The sequence below is a fragment of the Piliocolobus tephrosceles genome, chromosome 2, assembly GCF_002776525.5.
Source record: "Piliocolobus tephrosceles isolate RC106 chromosome 2, ASM277652v3, whole genome shotgun sequence".
In the NCBI taxonomy this organism is placed as follows: Eukaryota; Metazoa; Chordata; class Mammalia; order Primates; family Cercopithecidae; genus Piliocolobus; species Piliocolobus tephrosceles.
Genome location: NC_045435.1, coordinates 132716570 through 132729551, shown reverse-complemented (window position 1 = coordinate 132729551; position 12982 = coordinate 132716570). Strand labels below are relative to the sequence as shown.

Here is a 12982-nt window from a genome sequence, read left to right as displayed (position 1 = left end):
TTTCTAAAAAAAGAGACAATAAAAAAAGTCATTATTCACAGTCGTCAAAGCCCTTCAAAATCTACCCCCTGCTTATTTCTTCAAACTCACTTCCCTCTAATTTTTTTTTTTTTTTTTTTTGAGACGGAGTCTAGCTCTGTCGCCCAGGCTGGAGTGCAGTGTGATCTTTGCGCACTGCAAGCTCCGCCTCCCTGGTTCACGACATTCTCCTGCCTCAGCCTCCCCAATAGCTGGGACTACAGGCGCCCACCACCACGACTGGCTAATTTTTTGTATTTTTTTTTTTAGTAGAGACGACATTTCACCGTGTTTGCCAGGATGATCTCAATCTCCTGACCTCGTGACCCGCCCTCCTCGGCCTCCCAGAGTGCTGGGATTACAGGTGTGAGCCACGGCGCCCGGCCCCTTCCCTCTACTCTTAGGCCCTGTACAGGTCAACACTCCACCCTCACTCCTGGTTTAGGTTTTTAAAGATCCTATTCTGTCTGCCTAGAGCACTCAGTTCCCAGTTGTTCACATGGCTGTCTCCTTGTCATTTATATTTGGCTTTAAATATTCTCTCAGAAAAATTTTATCTTTCCTCTTCTGGTAAGTTATAATTTTCAAAAAGTTAAAATCATGACTATCATACTAATGGCTGAATGAATATTAGATTTATTTCACTCATCAATAAGGGAACCAGAAAGATAGTTTTCCTTTTTCCAAGGAAAAATTAAGAAACAAATGTTTATGTATCATTCTGGAAAGGTATACTGAAATAAATTCGCTATATTAGAGATAAAACTAGCTATATCATATCAGACAATAAAGCTATAAAATTGGGCGTGATCTTTTCTGCCAGATAGAACCCACTGGTATTTCTACTGGACAATAATCCTCATGTTAATATGTAACTTTTCAGAGTCTGGACCCTAATCACTGGTAAATACTAAGACAGGCAATGATAGATTGATACATCCCTAAAGATTTCAATCACTTTTAGTGGCTGATAGACAGTAGACCAGTATGGTATTAAAGAGACATGCAGTAAAATTTGTATAATTTTTCTTTTTTTTTTTTTTTGAGACGGAGTCTGGCTCTGTCATCCAGGCTGGGGTGCAGTGGCATGATCTCCACTCACTGCAAGCTCCGCCTCCCAGGTTCACGCCATTCTCCTGCCTCAGCCTCCCGTGTAGCCGGGACTAGAGGCGCCTGCCACCACGCCCAGCTAATTTTTGTATTTTTAGCAGAGACGGGGTTTCATCTTGTTAGCCAAGATGGTCTCGATCACCTGACCTCGTGATCCACCCGTCTCGGCCTCCCAAAGTGCTGGGATTACAGGCCTGAGCCACCGCGCCCGGCCGTAATTTTTCTTAAGAAAAGGTAAAGAAGGTTCTTACATCCTGGACACCATGCTTCATATCACCTTCTTTTATTTCTTTGTTATTGCACCAATTACTATAAGAAATCATCTCATTCTTTTTTGTTTAATTTCTTCTTTATTGCCTGCCTCTCCACTATGAGTTATCCAAGAGCAGAGTATTTGTCTTTCTTATCCTATATCCTGAGCCCTCGAAACAATTTCTGGCATATGGCAGATGCTCAAGAAATGTTTGTTGGATGACAGGGTGGCCAATAATGTTTTAGTGAGAGGGGAGAATGCATAAAAATCAGAAAGCAGTAGAAACTGAGTATTTGGTTGTGAAGAGAAAGCATACATGAATGAAGAAAACATAGAAAAATAGATGGTAATATATAGTAGTGCTGAATGATACACACACTAAGTGTTTTAGATGTGATAATATACATACTAAGTGTTCTACAGAACTGTCAAGATGCTAACTTCCATAGGAAAATACTGTAACTTCTAAATGTTGAAAATATGACTCCACAAGAAATATTTATGGCTAAATTTGATAATAAAAGAAGTTCTACAATGATAGAACCTCTATTAAATGTTAGAAGTATAAGCTATGTTTCAATATGTATGTTATAGAATTTAGATTATGGAGTATATGTTTAAGAGGCAATTCAAGTGTAAATCTGAATAGAAACTTGAAATTTACTTAAAGCAAAACATTTGTTGAGTTCACACATTGTTTGAGGCAGACTGTGTACTATGATCTAGTCTGTTTTTCATAAAACTCCCTTCGCCTCGTCTGATGAGTGGCAGGTAGACATTAGCCTGAAAAAAGCATTTATATACTTGAAAAAGGCATGGCAGTTTCCCTATGGTGGGGGTGGGGGAAAGGATTTAGCATGCCCTTTTCCTTTCTCTTATTTTTGTCTCCGTTGTTATTTTATTCTCTGCATTTGGCTCTTACCATCCCAGAAATTAACTCGCAGATATCTGAAAACAGACTGGGGAGAAAAAGGGAAACTTCATTGATGTATAATTCTTTAAGAAGTATTTCCAGCCTTCCTTAAAAAACAGAAGTAAACAAAAAGGGAGAAAATGTTAGACTGATAAGTCTGCTTGAAGCTGAATGGATCAATAGAAAGTCAACAAATGCCATCCAATTCAAAGTTCTTAACAAGTTAAAATTTTGTGTGTGCCTGTGTATAAAAATAAAGGGAAAGCTTAAGTTACTTACATTCCTGCCTAGTTTTATAATCCGTAAAAACTAAGTTAAACATTCTTAACTCATTTGGAATTGTGTGATTGGCATTGGATTTGTAGAAAGAAGAATAAAAAATACAATGGAAAACTGCTGCCACAACAGAACAACATGCATTTCTTTCCATGTGATCATGACTTTTTTTCTAATTTGGAAGATAGTCAGTATTCAGCTTTTCTAGTAAATTTTTATTTCCAATAAAAAGAAGGCATAGAAATTCCCAAGCCCTCTAGTAATGATTTGTTTTATGGTGTTTATTCAGTGACATGACAATTTCATGAATAATAGGTTTTTTTGAGAAACTAAAAAGCTTTTTATAGAATCTTACAATCTTCAGCAAATAAAAGAAAGCAAGTTGAAGATAAATTGCAGCAGTATGATTTTTTATGTAAAATATGAAGACATGCAAAAGTAAACATTATTTTTAAGGAATACTCACACACTTGGTGAAATTACTAAGGAAAACAAGACAATGTTATCACAAAATGCATAATAACTGAGATCTTCTGGGTAGAAAGGGCAGTATAATTACAGAAGGCAAATAGGGAGCATTGAACATATTGAAAGTGTTCTGTTTCTTAAGCTGGTTGGTGGGGGATGAATTTTAGGTATATTATGCTTTACATTATACACATTATATGATAAAATAATTCATAGTTTTTAAAGTGCCTTATATTTCTGTTTCTAGTGTTATCATAATAGATTTAAAATCCTAAAATGTCTCATCTGTAAAGTTAGAAATGCAACGTAGTATAGATTTAAATCGATTAACTGGTGAGAGTGGCAGGAGGCAGCCAAACGCCAAACGCCTAGGCAGATAGGGGTGAGTCCCCAGTGAAACTCTACCTCCAAGCCCAAAGCCATTTAAAACCTGAAAGACAAGCTGCAAGTTAAATCCTTGACTGGATTGAGAACTTATCTTCCCATTTGGCTTGCTTTCCTCTGATTGATCCCCACCCTTCACCTATTTTACATATACCTACCCTTTCCTAATTGGTTTTCTGTACTGTCGTGCCCATCTTTGAATGGTGTCTTTGCCTTAAATTTTTTTACATACTCCCCAATCAGCATGCACTCCCCATTTTGAGTATGTAAGAGGCCCCAGACCCAGCCAAACAGGAGAAATTTCCTGCCTTCGGGTAGGGGAAGCACCACCTGACCCCTGCATCCCCTCTTTGCTGAGAGCTTTCCTTTCACTTAATAAATTCTGTTCCACTCACTCTCTGGTGTCTGCGTGCCTAATTCTTCCTGGTTGTGAGACAAGAACTTGGACCTAGCCGAGCTAAGGAGCAGAAAGACCGCAACACTAGTAGTTTTTAAACTTCAGGATTGTCAAGAGCAAAACAAAACAAAACAAAATAGCAGAAAAGCTCAGAAGGTATGAGAAAACAGTATGCAGCATAGCATGAGGCCATCTGTGGGATTCATGCAGATGGCCTGAAGCCTCAGGCACCTGTGCAGGACAGGATAAAAGATCTGAACCACTCCAAATAAAACTAGGACTTTGCTGGTTCTATCCATATATAACAGGATGGCCTACAAGGAAACCCTTTTAGCAATGGTAAATTAAAAAGAAAACTGTCTAATCTCTATGTTTTATCCAGTGGAAAATACCCCTGGAATTTAGCAAGGACAAATTAGCCCATTCAAGCCTGAATTCACATGTGTGTTATCCCAAAATTCCCCAAGAAGAAACCTTATTAAGGAGTGGATGATGATGGACTGTCACCAGCACCATAGCAGCAGTAAATATTGATGCCCTCTCAACCCTGTCATCACAAAATTCCTATTTAGAATTAAAAATTAAGATTACATAATTACTAATACACATGCTCTCTCTCTCTCTCTCACACACACAGAGAAAGAGAGAGAGAGAGAAATAAGAGACAGCAGTCACAGCAAACAACAAAAGCAGACAAAGACTTCAGATCCTGGAATCATTAGATTCAGAGACACCCAAACCAACATACATCATAGTGAAATTACTAAACACTGGGACAAAATGACAATCACAAAAGCTTCCAGAGAAAGGAAAAAAAATAGCCACAAAGTACCAAAAAAAAAAAAAATCATAATAACTTCAGGCTTCTCAGTAGCAGCATGAATGCTAAGAAATTTTAAGGAAGGTTTTCAAAATTCAAAAGGAAAATTCTGCAGACTTCTATACAACCAAACCATCCCAGCCAGTAGGAAAACATTCTCAGACATGCACATCTCAAAAAACGTACCTCCTGTGCTCACTTTTCTTGACAACTTTTGGAAAATGTACTCCACTGAAAAGAAGAAATAAACCAAGAAAGAAGAAGTCCTGGTATAAAGTTGAAATGATCCTACAGAGGAGTCTGAGAAGGGGAATCCCAGGGATGGTGCAGAGAAAGAGTCTCAGATGGTAACTGTACACCTGATAAAAAGAACACCCGGTGTGGTTCTGAGTAGGTTTGATGGCTCTGGGAGGGACTTCTGTGAAAGATGAAACCAGAAGAACGCCAGACACATCTGACATCTTAAGAACAGAGGTAGAAAACTGGCAAAGCATTTGGGACTGTATTAATTGTAAGTACATAGAAAACACAGAAAATGAAATGAAAGAAGGCAAGGAAACAAAAAGTTGTACAGAAAAAGGAATTAATCATGTTTCCCCACTGGCCCCAATTGTGAATGGGGCCCCCATAAGTCATAATGATGCAACTGCTATGATGGGATAAAAAATAATCCTTGGGGACTGAGAGATGACAGAGCAGTGACTGAATGTGCAGTCAAAAGATAATGCCAGAGGCTGAAAAATCAAAAAATTATGATAGAAGTATGTTATTTAGAGAAAATGCTACAATTACCAACAAAATAAATCACTTAAAAGAGGTGAAAATGCATGCAAAGACTGAAGATGCAGAGGCCATGGAGAAAAGATGTACTGTTGTTTTCCTGAACAAACTGGTACCACATTTGTAAGTATAAATCTTCTAGTACCCACATTTAAGGAAAAGTTAAAAAGAAAAAAAAGAAGCTAGTGAAATTAATTTTTTGTTTTTTTTTTTTTTTTTGAGATGGAGTTTCGCTCTTGTTGCCCAGGCTAGAGTGCAATGGCAACATCTTGGCTTATTGCAGCCTGCACCTCACGGGTTCAAGTGATTCTCCTGCCTCAGCCTCCTAAGTAGCTGGGATTACAGGTGCCTGCAACCATTCCCAGGTAATTTTTGTATTTTTAGTGGAGACAGGGATTCACCACGTTGGCCAAGGCTAGTCTCGAACTCCTGCCCTCACGTGATCCACCCACCTCAGCCCCACAAAGTGCTGGGATTACAGACATGAGCCACCATGCCTGGCTGTGAAATTAATTTTCATACATCTTATTTCACCAAATATATCCTTTTTTTTTTTTTTTTTTTTTTTTGAGACAGAGTCTCACACTCTTGCCCGGGCTGGAGTGCAATGGCACAATCTCGGCTCATTGCAACCTCCGCCTCCCGGGTTCAAGTGATTCTCCTGCCTCAGTCTCCTGAGGAGCTGGGATTATAGGCAGGGACCACCACACCTGGATGATTTTTTGTATTTTTAGTAGAGACGGGGTTTCACTATGTTGGCCAGGCTGGTCTCAAACTCCTGACCTCATGATCCACCTGCCTCGGCCTCCCAAAGTGCTAGGATTACAGGCATGAGCCACCACACCTGGTCTATCCATGTATTTTATTTAATATAATTTATTTAACTAAATTCACCATCATTTTCAAAAGTAATCATTATTAAAGAGATACATTTTTTTCATACTAAGTCTGAAATCCAGGGTGTATTTTATACTTGCAGCACATCTCAGTTAGGATTAGCCACATTTCAAACACTCAGTAGCTACATAAGTCTAAGGCTACCTTATTCAACAGGACAACTCTAAACTATGTGCATGTATAACTGTGATAACCGTTTTAAAAAATTGTAAAGGAGCACTGGTGTTGATAGGTTGTCCACTTACTCCATGAATACAGAAATGTACTAATGTCATTCAGAGGACATTATATAATTGAAAAGACCAGGGAAAAAGGAACTTCCCTGAGCAAGTTCTATGTGAAATTGTAGATTGTATATTATCTGAACATGTATCTCATCTCCTGTATGGACTACTCTTTATATATAAAATGTCTTTTATTTTTACAATTCCCTTTCCCTTGTAAATGACAAAACTAATGCCAGACAAGTGGCTTGCCCAAATGTATTAAGTTATTTATAATAAATAACTAAACTGGCATCAAATCCAGGCTGTCTGACACCACCGACCACAAGTTTCACCTCAGTGCTCTGCATGGGACTATATCTGAATGTGTGGGCATAGTTCCTTGAAGATAATAAGTGTCTAAGTAAGTATAGTACTCACTGATCTGAATATAATGTTTACTGTTCATATAACAGTAAAAAGACTATCAACTTGCTTATACTTCTTAATGACTAAGTAACTCAAAATGAATATTTATTGAGTAAAGTAACTTAGTTTTAGAAGATATGGCCATTTGAAATAAGGTTGAAATGGAAGGCTTATGTCTCAACAAACTATCAGTGTTACTCAGGGGTTATGCAGTTAGAAGGAGTTTTTATAACTAATGAATTTAGTCCAAGAAGTAATTCATCTAGATTGGTTATCTATTGCTGTATAACAAAATATCCCCCAAAACATGGTGGCTGAAAACCGACATTTATTATCCCATAATTTATTGTGGGACAGGAGACCACATGTAACAGCTTGGTGCCTTCGACTCAGAGTCTCTCATGAAGCCACAATATCATGCATCAAGGTGTTGGCCAGGTCTGCAGCCATCTCAGGGCTCACCTGGGGAAACCTCCACTTCTTAGCCCAATCGTGTGGCTTTTGGCCAGAGACATCAGCTCTTTTCTGCATGGGCCTCTTCACAGGACTCATGACATGCCAGCTTGCTTCCTCCAGAATGAGGGCTTAGGGGATAAGGATGGTCACACAAGATGGAAATAACAATTTTTTCTGTAACCTAATCTCAGAAGAGACATTCCATCACATTTGCTGTACTCTGTGCACTAGAAGCAAGTCACTAGATCCAGCCCGTACTTAAGAGATTACAAAAGGGCATGAACACCTGGAGGCAGGGATCGTTAGAGCCATTCTAGAGACTGCCAACCTCAATGACAAACAATTTTACAATGCTTTACGCCTGGAAAATGTGGTTAGTTATTCCATCATTCATTCATTCAGCAGTATTTATCTTGCACCTACTTTGTACCAGGCCCTGGAGATCTTGGGAGCAAAGCAGATATTCTCATGGTCTTTATAAAATATCCAGTCTATTGTCCTTAAAATTAAACCTAAAATGATTTTTATCACAAAGGATAAAGTGTTTTAAACAGCAAGAAAACTTACTTCAGGAACTTTTTGTGTTACTGCTTTTTCTAAACTGTTGCTCTTGTAAATCAAATACTGATGACCTTTCAGTAAAGATGAGAAATTACCCTGATCTTCCTACATCATAATTTTGTGATAACCCTTTATTTGGATCTGTAGACTTTCTAGCTCAGTGAAAGCGCTAGTGATTTGTGTTAATTTCTGTACTGACAATACAGTGTAAGGCCTACAGACCAGAAATTTGAGCTTACACAGCTGTGGAAAGAGAAGCTGCTAATGAATTTAGCTCTTTGTTCCTCTCAAACCAAAAAGTGACAGCAAAAATTTATAAGGTTGGTAAGGCCCCTTTCAGATTCTATAACCAATGCTTTGTCCTCTAATGAAAAACTTGAGAAGTTTTTTTACCAAGAATTAAAACGAGGATTATTTCAAAATAGAAAACAAACCATCAGTGATTGAAGGATCCTGAAATTTTTATTTCTAGAATTCTTTAAGTTATTTCTGTTTATCCTTATCAGGCTCTCTCCTCAGTGAATTTATTTATTTATTTATTTATTTTTTATTTTGAGATGGCATCTCGCTCAGTTGCCCAGGCTGGAGTGCAGTGGCATGATCTCAGCTCACTGCAAGCTCCACCTCCCTGGTTCACACCATTCTCCTGCCTCAGCCTCCCAAGTAGCTGGGACTACAGGCACCAGCCACCACGCCCGGCTAATTTTTTTGTACTTTTAGTAGAGATGGGGTTTCACCGTGTTAGCCAGGATGACCTCGATCTCCTGACCTCGTGATCCACACACCTAGGCCTCCCATAGTGCTGGGATTACAGGCGTGAGCCATCGTGCCCGGCCTCCTCAGTGAATATTTCATACAGTGCTGGGTGTCCATACTCCAGCCCATTTCTCAAGAGAGTATACTTAAAGCGTTTTATTTTCTTCTCAGATATCATAACATCTTCATATTTTTGAGTCACCAATTTGAGTAGATACACAATAGCTTCATATACACACACACACACACCATCTTGCTCACCCAATACAGATTGCATTTTCTACATAAGTGCTTTTAAATAATCTGAGTATTTCAAGGTGGCAGAAAAGAAAGGCTCAAATGCATCAAAACAAATTAAAACAGATAATTAAGCTCATTGAATAACACCAATGAATATATGTGAAGCAAGTTTATGTTGCAAATAACTTAGCTCAATTGCAGATACAACCTTGATATACCTAACAGAAGGAAGTATATTATATATGTGATATAAATGTTTTATAAAAGCAAACTGACAAGACCTCCATGCATTTAGACCTTTCAAAATCGCTAAAACTCAAGAATCTGCCTGTCCCAGATTCCAGCAGTAGCTTCGATTTTGAATGGCTTAATAATCCCCTATTGTGTAACAGCTCTGAAAGTTGCCCCCAGAATGGTATACCTATCATGGCTCAGCTAGTCACTTCTACAGATTCTAACCTGTGGACAACAATCTCTGCTACTTGAACAATTTTAAATGTTTGTCTCACTTTAATAGCAAGTATATCTTAAGGATATATATTCTTTTACTCAAATAAGTGAGACATTGACAATCTCATTCTGGAGTTGTGTTAATAGACCCCAAAAATAAGAATTCCATCCACTCTCATTTGTTAACAATAGACATGATATATAAAATAACTTGTTTCTTAAAATGAATCATCAGATAATTCATTAATAAAAGCATTTGTAGCAAATGTTAATTCCAGAACAAAAACTTTTGAACCACAGAATATTCAACTACAAAATAATGCAGAACTCTATGACCTCAAAAGATGGAGAACGCTTGAAGTTTATTTGGTAACTAGCTGGGGATGGTGTATTGGCAAATATTTGTATACAGAACTAGAATTAAAGCCAGAATGATTTCAACAATTGCAAAATAAATGAATATATATGATCAATGATTGAAGAAGCCTGAAAATTTTGTTTCTAGGATTCTATCTCCTACAGAAATTCATATGCTGTACAAAAATATATATGAAAGGATATTTACTGCTATTTTCACTGAAAAATAAAAAAGCATATAAAATGGTGAAAAACTTGAAAAAATTCTAGACTTCTCTTAGTATGGGAATGATTACAATGAGTGGTAAATTCTTGCTATAGAATGCTTTGCAACTCTTACAAAATATGAAGTGGAATAATATGTACTGACCAAGAAGAATATATTAAGTATAGAAAAAAAAGTTGCAGAATAATATTTATAAATGTATCCTTTTAAGAATAAAAAATAGGGCCAGGCACTGTGGCTCATGCCTGTAATCCCAACACTTTGGGAGGCCGAGGCAGGCGGATCACGAGTTCAGGAGTTCCAGACCAGCCTGACCAACATGGTGGTCAACCCCGTCTGTACTAAAATACAAAAATCAGCTGGGCGTGGTAGCGCCTGCCTGTAATCCCCACTCCTCAGGAGGCTGAGGCAGGAGAATCACTTGAACCCGGAAGGCAGAGGTTGCAGTGAGCCGAGATCACGCCATTACACTCCAGCCTGGGTGAGCGAGACTTCATCTCAAAGAAAAAAAAAAAAAGAAAGAATAAAAAATAGTAGAATATTACCTTATTAAAAATAAGTAAAGCATTTTGTAATACGATCTCATTAAAATAATTATGTGTGCAGAAAAATTTAAAGGATACATTCCAACTATCAAGAATGCTTAACTGGCCGGGCGCAGTGGCTCAAGCCTGTAATCCCAGCACTTTGGGAGGCCGAGACGGGCGGATCACGAGGTCAGAAGATCGAGACCATCCTGGCTAACACGGTGAAACCCCATCTCTACTAAAAAATACAAAACACTAGCCGAGCGAGATGGCGGGCGCCTGTAGTCCCAGCTATTCGGGAGGCTGAGGCAGGAGAATGGCGTGGGCCCGGGAGGCGGAGCTTGCAGTGAGCTGAGATCCAGCCACTGCACTCCAGCCTGGGCGACAGAGCGAGACTCCGTCTCAAAAAAAAAAAAAAAAAAAAAAAAAAAGAATGTTTAACTGGTCAGGAGCAGTGGCTCATGCCTGTAATTCCAGCACTTTGGGAGCCCGAGGCAGGCAGATCACTGAGGCCAAGAGCTCAAAACTAGTCTGGGCAATATGACGAAACCCCATCTCTACCAAAAATTCAAAAATTATCCAGGTAGGTTGGAACACGCCTGTAGTCCCAGCTACTCAGGAGATTGAAGTGGGAGGATTGCTTGAACACCAGAAGCAGAGGTTGCAGTGAACTAAGATCACGCCACTGCACTCCAGCCTGGGCAACAAAGCTGGACCCTGTCTCAAAAAAAAAAAAAAAAAGTTAACTAAAAAATAGGATTATAGTAGTAGGCAAGGGGGTATTAACTTTCACATTTTTTAAATTTTATATGCTTTTATATTGTTTTATTAATTTTTTGTGTGAAAGTATATACTACTTTTGTATTACTGTGTGGTCCCTAGGGCTTCACTTTTTATATACTGAGAGCTTATACCTCATTATTTGTGTGTAATTAATTACAGACATGTTGACATGTGACAACCAATAAATCTTAGTGATATCAAAGGGCAGTGTTACAATAGCTATAATGCACATTAAAATACTTTAACATATAGAGTGTAATATTATGTATGTACTCTTTGGCTTATGCAACAGCCCTAAGGCTGCAAACATTTTATTCAGGAGTAAGTAGTCTATGGTGTGGCCCACTAGCCTTCTAATGAGGAAGACTGTTCTTCAAAGGGAGCTACCACAAGTGTTTCTGTTATCCACATCTCTATCAGTTACTTTCTACAAATCAGGGTGTGTTTTAGTTTTATTGATTGTATTAAGAAAGTGTTGCAGAAAATAATAATGCAGATTAAACTTAACAGCATGTCATGTCTACAGTCATTACATTATAAATATTACAAAAAAACTGAGGAATTCTTCCAATATTCAAAAACTCATCTGATTCAGCAAAGTTGCTTATGTCATTGTTGATAAAATCAAGTTCCAATGTGTCTTTAAAGTTCTACTTTCATCTTCCTCATTAACACCAACAAAAAAATTAACTAATATTCATGTAGATACTACTTATTCATCAATTATAATCATAGGTTAGCTGCAGATATTTGTTTGGCTCAAATTGGTGAGATATTCAATGACAATCAACTGGGCATATGGAATTTACATAATGAATGTTGTAATATTTGATTATTTGTAAATTGCATGCTTCAAATGTATAATAAACCTGTATCTCACACACACACATTTTTCAGAGCTGGTTATTTAACATTAGCAGCACAATGCTGGATTGAGGGAACATGAGTAGTGTTCACTCAGCTCAAAATTTCATCCACTAATACTGTTGATATATCTTCTCAAAAGAATTCATGCATTATGTATCACCAAATTGGTATAGGTGAGTTCAGAACAGGGAGATGTTGACAAAAAGGCCACATTTTCAGCCCAGCATCAATTTTTCTGTGTTTGGCTGTGTGCTTTTTAGGACCAGCTGTTTAAAATCTAAGTATTTTACAAAGGCTATGAATAGGTATCCTTGGACAGCAGTTAATTAAAATTTTATACACACTTTTAAAAGGCTGTTTTGAAAATACGCCTAAAGAAAATTGATTGGATTTTTAAAATAATCAAAAATAATGTTCTATGTTAAAAGAAGTGAACTTTATTTTTAATTGACTTCAGTTCAAACTTCAGAAAAAAAGTGCTCAACATAATACAACTCCCATACAAAAAGCACCATGGCCCTGAGGGTATCGGGGAGAAGATGGCAGTTTTGGTAAAGCATGTTTGTATTTGGCAGTGCAAATTTAAAGAAAGAAAATTCTTAGAGGCTAAAGATTTAGTCTGTCACAGTAAAAGATTTTGGTTTTAACTTTTTGGGGCTAGGTAAAGCACAATACATTTATCAAATTATCTTTTATCGCCTTGCTTGGTTTACACATGGATCAGCTTCTAGAATTCTCATTTTGTTTATTCCAAATTCAGTATTCTTATGAACACACATGGAAAATGGCTGAAAACAAATGGAGATGTGTA

General features: G+C 37.7%; 1 long non-coding RNA gene across 1 annotated transcript in view; it reads right to left on the bottom strand.

Moving 5' to 3' along the window:
* Positions 1-4963, bottom strand: part of LOC111555785 — a 54578-nt gene extending 49615 nt beyond the window's left edge. Inside the window, exon 1 of the long non-coding RNA XR_002735646.1 lies at positions 4826-4963. This is a non-coding gene — a long non-coding RNA (uncharacterized LOC111555785). The remainder of the gene's footprint in view (positions 1-4825) is intronic.
* Positions 4964-12982: the final 8019 nt, after the last annotated feature.